General features: G+C 35.6%; 1 protein-coding gene across 2 annotated transcripts in view; it reads right to left on the reverse strand.

Moving 5' to 3' along the window:
- The window catches only part of LOC150100851 (WD repeat-containing protein 46), a 240,227-nt gene that overhangs the window by 209,855 nt on the left and 19,970 nt on the right, over positions 1-10,402 (reverse strand). The gene's annotated exons all lie outside the window — the stretch shown is intronic.

Raw genomic sequence — 10,402 nt, forward strand, 5'->3', positions numbered from 1 at the left:
CTCACCATTTGTTCATGAAATGCATTTCAAATGTGCAAAAAGGAAAAATTTTGCACAACGGTTATCATTCCTCTGATGTGCCTCTTTCAACAGAACTCAAAATTAATAATCACACTTTCTCTTCAGAAAGATTTTAGTAATCCTGTCACCATCCCCTATGCCTGAGGCACATTAGAAAAAATATCCAGAATCTTAAAGAAATACTATTTACATTAAGGGGATATTAAATCCCACATTGTTTTAACACCGAATAAGAAACTCAAAGATCGGAATCAAAGAGTTTCATGCCGAATATAGTAACTATAAACGTATTGGCGACTACTAACGCAAGCTAAAGCAGTAGTTCAAGTACGTAGTACAAACTAGGGCAACTCGTTGCAAAGGTGGAGAAAGTTCTGATCGCTATTCTTAGTATTGGCTCTTTACTTTAAATAATTTATGGGTGCACCTTTTTGACAACTCGTATAGCAGAGTATATAAGTTCTTTTCGCTATAACCTTAGTATTATACTTTGGTCTAGCTACTCACTGATGAGATCTCAATAAAGATCGAAACCGGTCTGGGTAGTGACCTCCCACCATAATGTATAACATCATACATCTTCTAGGAGATGGGTTTTACATTATGGAAAATGGAAAATACTAAGAATAGCGATCAGAACTTTCTTCACCTTTGCAACGAGGTGCCCTAATTTGTACTACGTACTTGAACCACGTGATTTAGCTTACGCTACTAGTAACGTATCGCCGATACGTTTATAGTTACTATATTCGGCATGAAACTCTTTGATTCCGATCTTTGAGTTTCTTATTCGGCTTTAAAACAATGTGGGATTTAATATCCCCTTAATGTAAATAATGTTTTACATCGCCGAAATGAAGCCTATTGGCTCTTTACTTTAAATAATTAAAGAGATAAATAAATCACTTTCAAGTCCCACTTAAAAATAGCTACCCTTATCCACTCCACTAAAGACAAACTCCCTCCCCTCTCAGTTCTAGGTGTATGTATATATCCAGAGGCGGATACAAAGATGGTATCAGGACTGTACAATATTAGTTATGAGGATCGGCTGAGGGAATGTGGGCTGCAGAGTTTGGTGGATAGAAGAAAGAGAAGTGATATGATCGGGACATTTAAACTGTTGAGAGGCAGTTGCAGGTTGACACTGGGGAATTCTTTCACTCGGTGAAACAGTGGGAAAGAGTGATGACAAGGGGGCCATACCTGGAAGTTATGAAAGGAAGCTGTGTGCAAGAGGATGAGGAGTGGTTTCTTTGCGTGGAGGGTGGTTGAACCATGGAATGCATTGCCTGATAGAGTGGTAAGAGCAAGAACGTTCAAGGAGTGGCATGATAGACTTTGTGTTTCCTAGGCAGGATCTCCCACAATGAGTCTCTTGACTCCATGGAGGCCTGAATAATAATAATAATACAATTTCTTGTTCTTGCAAATTGGCCTACTATGGACAGACAGGAATATCAGCTACTATCTGAATAGAAGAAAAAAAAAATACATCTGCAGTCATGACTATGTCAATCTTGCCTTGCAGGACATGCTTCGGATATAGCTCACAAAATCAATTGGAAAAAGACCATCATATTCCATCAGAATTAATTTAGAAAAGAAAAACTTTTTAGAATCTGCTGTTGCTCTTAAAAATCAGCCTAATTTAAATATGGTTGCATAAAACTTCTCAAAATATGGGAAATACAAACTTCGAGATCCCAGTTTACATCCTAGGTGATCGTGGACTCTGTGGACATCTGTCGATGTCCACAGAGTTAGATCTCTAGTCTTTCGTCCACGTGTTTGTTAGCTTTGTACTGCCTTTTGTGTGTTATAAGTTTCATTTTGTACTTCCTGACGATGTTCCTATAACCGAGATAAAATATTGGAAGCATTGAATACTATTTTTTAACCTTTTCCTAGTGCTCTTTCACTCCATTAAACTTTTATCATGAGTTTTTTCCCAGTACTTATGCCTTAATACACGGGAATGCAGAAATAGAGTACAGTCAACATGGCACTTCTCACCATCTGTTCATGAAATACATTTCAAATATGCAAAAAGGAAAAAATTATTCGCACAACAGTTATCACTCTTCTGATGTACCTCTTCAGGAACTTTAAAGGAGGAGCGAGTAGAATACTGCCAACTTCTACTAGAAATTAGTGAAAACATTCCATAATACATTGGAGCTGTTATTACGCCAAAAGTTAGGCAACACATATTTTTAACACTTTCATTGCCAAGCTGAAAATTGGAATTTCGTGTGGTGGCCAAATTTTTTTATTTAGTTAGCGACGTCCACGCGATAACGCGTGATCGGCCGTTTGGTGGTGACTTGCATCGCGCGATATCGCGTGATTGGCAATGAACGTGTTAAAGATATGTTTTTTTCCTTATGTCATAAATTTTGGTAGGACAGGGTATACTCATTCAAAAACTAAATTTAATTTCAAACAGTCGTTTCAATATATGACAATTTCGATATTGTCATACGCAACTACAGAATTATGTTACAAGGAAGGAAAGCGAGGAAATTATTAAAAAAAATTATCTAGAAATTCCATTGCAAGACTATCCTTATTAGGTTTTCACGACTATTTTATGTTTTAAGGAAAAGAACTTCTACTCGTATGAATATATATATAGCCGAATGTTAAAATATAAAATAACTACGGTAATTTATTTTTAAATGCACTACTAGTTTTGTCTTTCTAAAAGATTTCATCGGATACATAATACATAGAAGAAAGAAGAAATACATAAAAACATTACTTGGGTATATCAGAGTTCTAAATTATTAAAGGATTGCTCATATTAAAATGAATTCGCGGAGAAGCTGCGTTGTTCTTGTGCACGAGGACGTGGTCTCGAGACCACCATAGCTGAATAACAGAGAAGTAGCTGAGATTGACATTAAGGTGAATAGGATTTAGTGCAATTTCCATTGACTCTAAGATTTTTCTTTCAACTTCATCATAGCATTTGTATCAGTGACAGCCTGTAAAATTTTAAGTGGGGGGTGCTGCATATACAAAATAAAAAAATAATAATTTAAAAAAATCTTTTTTTTTCTAATCAGTAACCAATTTATTAATAAATAAATTTACATATTAAAAAATTGCTTCATTAAAAATATTTCATCCTCACCACGAACAAACACCAATAATAAAAGTTTCGTATCTCACAGAAATAACGCACGCATGCATACAATTTATCTGTAAGCTACTACACTGCCGAAACAAGCAGTGTCGGAATCATTTGTAACGTGCAATGACAAGAGTAAACGAATATCGGCGAGTCTAGCTGCAATTGGCGCGATAATTCTCACAATGCGCTAGATCGCAGTGTATTTGTTTCGTGTAACGATAATTGAAAAAATATAATTCTTTTCATATTTATTATTCGGACCTAGAGTCCGAATAATAAATCAAGTTGGGGTTAAATGGATGAATAACACTATTAAGCTTGAGCTGCAAAAAAAGAAACATCGAAGGAATTTAAGGAGAAAGGTGACCAACAGGCACATGAATGATATAAAGCGCAGGCCAGAAGGGTAACGAGTGTGGTAAGAAAAACAAAAAAGGATTACGAAAGAACATTGGCCATGCAGGCTAAAGAGAATCCTAAACAGTTTTTTCGATATGTTGCAAGTAAAAGAAAAAATGTATATGGCAGAATGATTTTAAAGAATGCCGATGGTAGGGAGGAAACCGAATCAGTTGATATATGTTGAATTACTGAGCGAGAACTTTGCAGGAATATATCTTCCAGGTGGTGACATTGCAGAAATGAATGAACCAATAGATTATATGGGAATTGTGGTGAATGAAGTGGAGGTGAGTAGTCTATTGCAAAACCTCAATGTCAATACATCTGTGGGATTGGATGGTATAAAAGCTCGTGTCGTACGTGAAGCGGCTAAATAACTGTCAGTACCCTTGACCATTTTGTTTAATTTTGAGTCTCGGGTCTGGGTTAGTCCCGAGGGGAGGGAAGAGAGGAAAATAGTTCCACTGCATAAAGGATGTTCCAAGACTGCTGTTGTAAATTACCGACCGATTAGTATATCAGGAATCGTTGTCAAGGTCTTGGAGAAATTAGTCAAGAGAAGAATACAGGATTGGATAGATGAAAATGGGATACTGTATGGGGGACAACATGGTTTTGTGAAGGGTAGATCATGCCTCAGTAACTTGCTCACGTTTTATAACACAGTGACAGCTGAACTGGATAAGGGTAATGGGTTTACAGTGATTCTACTGGACCTTGCCAAGGCCTTTGACAGGATACCACATGGAACTCTAATCAGTAAACTGGAGCAGATGGGGATGGATATAGGGTTGGTGAGATGGATAGGAGGGTGGTTGATGGAGAGATACCAGAGAGTGGTTTATTCAGGAGTGGAGTCCAAAAGACGGCTTGTGACTAGTGGTGTGCCACAGGGTTCTGTTCTTGGACCACTACTTTTCAATTTGTTCATTAACGATATAAGAAAGGATCTGAGAGGAAGTGTTCACTTGTTTGCTGATGATGCAAAGTTAGGTGGAGCAATTTTGAGTGCACAGGATGTCAAAATTTTGCAGGATGATTTGGATAGTTTGGAGGACTGGGTTAGGGGAAATGGATGTCAATTTAATGTGGCAAAGTGTAAAGTTATGCATTTTGGAGTGAAACGATTAGCAGTATATCACATTGGTGGAACCGTACTCCAGGAGATTGATGAGGCCAGGGAATTGGGAGTGTTGGTGGATAGGGAGTTGAAGTTTAGGGGGAACATTGCAAAAGTGACTAAATCAGCTCATCAAATCACTTGGTTACTGAAGAATACTTTGACGAGCAGAGACAAGCAAGTTAGTGTTCCACTATATTGAACCTCGATAAGACCCAACTAGACTACTGTGCCCAGATATAAGCGCCAGGGTTTCTTCTTGATGGGGAGGAGGTGGAGAGGATCCAGAGATGAGTGATCAAGATGATAGCAGGTCTGTGGAATGAACCTTATGAGAACAGGTTGAAGATTTGTGGGTTGCAAAAATGGGTTGATAGGCGGAAAAGGGGTGATATGATTGAGAAATTCAATTTACCGAAGAGTTTCTATAAGATTAATCCAGAAGATATTTTTGAGAATAGGACTGGTGGTGGGAGGACTAGGGGGCCATGCATGGAAGCTGGGCAAGAATGTGGTTAGCAGGGGTGTTAGAGCTAGGTTTTTTACTTGGAGAGTGGTGAATGAGTGGAATAGGCTGCCAGTCTGTTGTGGGTGCTATGACCGTGAATGAGTTCAAGGCGAGGTATGATACTGTGTGAATGTCAAATAGTTGTTCTTGACATGTTAGGGCCGCCCTCGATGAGTCTGTCAACTCCTTGGAGTTTCCCGAAATAATAATAATATTTTCAACAGTGATACTCGTCATAATTCAGCCTTGTATCTATAATAAATAAATAATTATATTTTATTTTAACAAAATAAAATAAGATTTACAAAAAATACTTCACTCTCACCATGAACAGGCACCAATAATAAAAGTTTCGTATCTCACAGAAAATTTCGCACAAGCATACGATACACTGCCCAAACGAGCAGTGTTGGAATCACTTGTAACATGCAATGAGAAGCGCAAACGAATATCAGCGAGTCTAGCTGCTATTGGCCGAATGTGATAATTCCGACACTGCGTTAGATCGCAGTGCATTTGTTTTGTAATCTAAATTGTTAATCAAACAATTCAAATTATTAACTATTCAATCAATGTCAAAACATAAGCTGTAACCTTTAACATGTTGTATTGCATTTATATAGAGTTGTAAGCATTGTCATTATTTATAAACACAAACAAAGTTTAATTTTTTTCTTTTTTTTCCTTGGGGGTGCTGCAGTGTCGTAGTGCTTATGTATGAGCCACCACTGATTTGTATATAATTTCGGATCTATCCCAATTTGCTGAGTGTACAGTGGAATGATGATCATTGGGATCAGAAGAATTAAGCAGATGATTGGATAAGGCCATGGCTCTGGTTCTACCATAGGTGATATCTCTCAGATGTTCTTCATTATATATAAAGTGAGGTGAAGTGTTATGAATAGGGAAGGGGAGCTCTGTGATGCTTTGTAACAGAGGGAAGAAGGAAGTATATTTATAGGAGTTATGCATCTTTTTTTAATATTTCGCAGGTGTATATAGAGGAGGGAGAAGAAAATGACTCAGGCGTTGTGTAATACTTATCATTATATTGAATGTCCTAGCACAGTGATGGCGAACCTATGACACACGTGTCAACGACGACATGCCAGCGTTCACCCGTACCCGATAAATGGTGTTGGTGAATGCTGATAGGGCTAGAAACAGTGCCAATAAGTATGTCAGGAAACAAAATATGCAACATTGTTCTAAAATTGTTCTAAAAGTGCTCTGTGACCGAAGCATTGATATGTCTATCTGTGATGAGAGGTGGGGCATCCAATATGGTCGGAAAAAAGATCGCATTTGTGAAACTATATGGCAGCTATTGGACATCCAGTTGTGCCGTTTCATTGCATTATCCACCAGGAGGTGTTGTGTGCCAAGGCAAAATTCACAGAACTACATGATGTAATGACAGCTGTAACAAAAATAGTGAATTTAATAGCTGCTCAACCCCTTCACAAGAGAGAATTTTCTGAACTATTGCAGGAAGTTGAATCAACTTATTGTTGTTGCTGATGCACAACAATGTGAGGTGGTTGAGCCAAGGAAGAAGTCTTCGAAAGATTTGTGGAGTGCTATGAAGAAATTAAGTTAAATGTCAAGAATAAAAATTTGGAACAGCTTTCTCAGCTCAGTGATTGTACATGGAGCAACACACTGATTTTTTTTTTTTTTCTGACCTCTCGGTTCATATGAATGAACTGAACAAGGTTTTGGTAAAAGTATTGGTGCTATGTTTGGATACATAAAAGGCTTTTATGTATCCAAACATTTAAATGTATACTTTTAGCATCCTTAAAAATTTAGTAATGGCTTTACTCACAATTTTCCCCTCTACATACTTTTGCGAGACCTTATTCTCGGCATTAAATAACATTAAAATGGACAAAAGAAACCAACTGACAGATGAAGTTAATTCTGCTTGCTTGGGCTTGAAGTGCACTAAGTATCTACCTTCAATTTCAGACTTATCCATTAAGACTCAGCAACAAAAAAATCATTTGATGTCATTCAAATCAAATCAATTGATGTCAATCAAATCAAATGCAAGTGTTCCATTTTTTTTTTTTTTTTCAGGTCAATTCAAAATTACTATTAAAAGTAGGGTAATTTTTAGTGCACTATTTTAAGCTCAATTATCAGTGTGCATATCGTTTTCTCTACTGTAAATCATTGATTTTTCTTTATTATTATTTTACATGTGTCTGAGTTTGTTTAATTTTTATTTCATTTTTGTAATTATTTGACATTTCAATAAATTATTATTATTATTATTATTATTACGTAACACCTCCAGGGAGTCCGAAGACTCATCGAGGGAGGGCACCTACTCTACAACTCTGTCTCCACCAACTACAATGAACTGCAACTAACACCTCCCATAATAATATATAATAGCTCACATGACTGGACTGTTTATTTATTTTTTTTAAAGAAAAGTTTATATGGCATACAATATAACAACCCTTATGATCAACAAGAAGTTAAGCAAGAATCAAATAGAACATTAAATTAAAAATACTAAGAAATTACATTCTTCTTAATCTTTAATCCAAGTGTGAACAAACTTTGCACATGAATTTCTATGTGACTAGGTTACTTGAATACAGAGGTTAATAACTTCACATTAATTGCTGTAGTATCCCATAATCAGAGGCATAGCTAGGGAGGGGCGGTCCACCCAGGGCAGCACTTTGAACCTTTTTGAACTTTCGCAGTTAATTCTAAAATACAGACTCGAGAACTCATTTCCAAATATCGTAATACTACTGTGAATTTTCCTCACAATTGCTGTAAGTGTTGCTAGTTGTGAGAGGAGTTTTTCTAAATAAAATAGATTAAGAATTACCTACATTATTATAAAATAGACTTCAAAAATGTCATCGCCGATTTTGCTAACAGAAAAGCAAGAAAAATAACATTTTAGAATAATGAAATTAAAGTTTTACTTCAAAAATAAACATAAGTGTTTTAATTTATTTCCCTATACGTCATTTTGACTTTTTGGTATTTTTGGTGTGTATTGAGAGGGGTGGCAAAAGCTCTAGCTACACCACTGCCCATTATGCAAAGCACACATCCTTTTCAGTGTATATAATGCTATGCATTATGGGAAAATTCTACTACCCCAGATGAACAATGTGGGTAGAAACTTCATGGGCAAACTTTATTTGCTTTACACTTGGATAAAGGATTAAACAAGAATATAATTCAATATAATAAATAGAATAGAACATTCTATTTCTTTCCCTGATATTTTAGTTTGCAATAATCCAGAATGCACATCTCCCTGGTAACACAATTTTTGTGTGTGTGTGTGTGTATATATATATATATATTGATTTTTTTTTTTTTGAAAATAAGTGGGTCTGAACGAAAACAAGCTACTAGAAAAGCATTTTCAGAAAAAAAAATAATAATAAAATAAAATTATGTACCACTTTTTTTTTTTTGCTGCCTTATGCTTTCATTTTTTTTTTTATTTGTTTTGGTTGGTGGGGACGGACAGCTCAAAATTTGGAAGTAACTGACACCTCTCTGGCTTATGAGAGCCTGATGGCAGGCATCTAAGTTAAGCAACTTTTTTTTTAATAATTTTTTGACATGACAATACCTGTTATTTACTCAATATATCCATTTATTATTATTATTACATGAAGACTGAGAGTTGTAGAGTGCCCTCCTGCAATGAGTCCTTGGAGGTGCCACCAACTACACAGAACTGCTCTACTTCCCTCCATTATTTTTGTTAGACTTAGACAATAAATTAAAGATGCCAAGAAATTATAGTCTCGGTTTCACCCTTGATCCAAGTGTAAGCAAACAAAGTTTGCGCATGAAGTCACTTCACGATCGGGTTACTTGTATATAGACGCTATGACTTCACATTAATTGCCTTAGTATACCATAATGCAATGCACATATCCTTATGGAGATGTATAATACTATGAATTATGGGAAGGGCCACTACCCAGATCAGTTTTGACCTTTGAGGTTTTATCAATGGGAGCCAGACTCAGAATTAGACAGATAAACAAAAAAAAAGGTATTCATTTAAATTCTCTCACATGAATTACATGAATTATGTAGAATAACTTAAAACATTAAAAAGCATGAAAAAATATTAGACTTCATAGTTAAATTTATTATTATTATTTTTTTTTTGAAATACACCATGTTAATATTAGTATTTTTTCTTTAATTTTAATGACTGTTCCTTCTAATAATTGATTTCATTTTCAATTTCTGCACAGTCATTTCAAATGCAAAGACAGGTGTTTCATTACTAATCATGAGCTTTTTCTCACCCTCTTTAACCTATAGTCTTAGTTCTTTAATTACTGGTGGCTCCAGCTTACATACAGGCATCCATTTAACATCTTCTGCAGACATCTCTTCTTAGGGAGAATCCTGGTCAATACTGCTAGGTTCCAATCCTTCAACATACAAACCAAGACCACATCAGAATTCATGATGTTCTGATGTTTTAATAATTTATTTAATACCCTGACCATATTTTCCTAAGCCATTACCTGCTTTAAATCCAATATCTTTGCACAAATTTTGTATTTGGTTCTAAACCATTTTTGTTGATTTCCTTCACCTTCCTCCTCTTCTTTAGTAGTATTTGACTACTTGTAGTATAGTAATATGTTTTTCTCAATTTTTTAGGCACTTCATTATTAATGATGTATGGATAACTGTTATAAGATCTCTTTGGATTTATCATTCATATTAAAATGTTGATGAGTTGTCTCATCTTCATCACTAGACAGTTCTTCACTGGAAAGCTTCTCTTTCTCTTTGTTACCACATGTTTGTTTCATCCGAAGATGGATCCTGCTCTTCTTAGGTAGTGATTGTATAGCCCTCACTCTCACAGCCAGTTCTTCTTTATCATTGCCAGAAGAATCAAACATTTTTTTCATTTTACACAAATTATGAGAGAGAGAGAGAGAATGAAGCTAAATTACATTTCACACAGTATGCTGAAGAGACAATGAATTGATCAATGGTTATTTTACTGGCCTGACCTCTAGTGAAAATAAAATAAAATAACTACATCAAAGCTATATTCTATTTAAGACAATATCAGAGAAACATTCTTTCATATAGATAGTTTTGTTACAGTAAAAATGATGTCCTAATTTAACATGACAATTATTATATTAGATGTAAGGTCTTGGATTACCTATGGTAATAT

The sequence above is a fragment of the Typopeltis vanoorti genome, chromosome 12 (assembly GCF_054136105.1).
Source record: "Typopeltis vanoorti isolate ZY-2024b chromosome 12, IOZ_Tvanoo_1.0, whole genome shotgun sequence".
Lineage (NCBI taxonomy): Eukaryota > Metazoa > Arthropoda > Arachnida > Uropygi > Thelyphonidae > Typopeltis > Typopeltis vanoorti.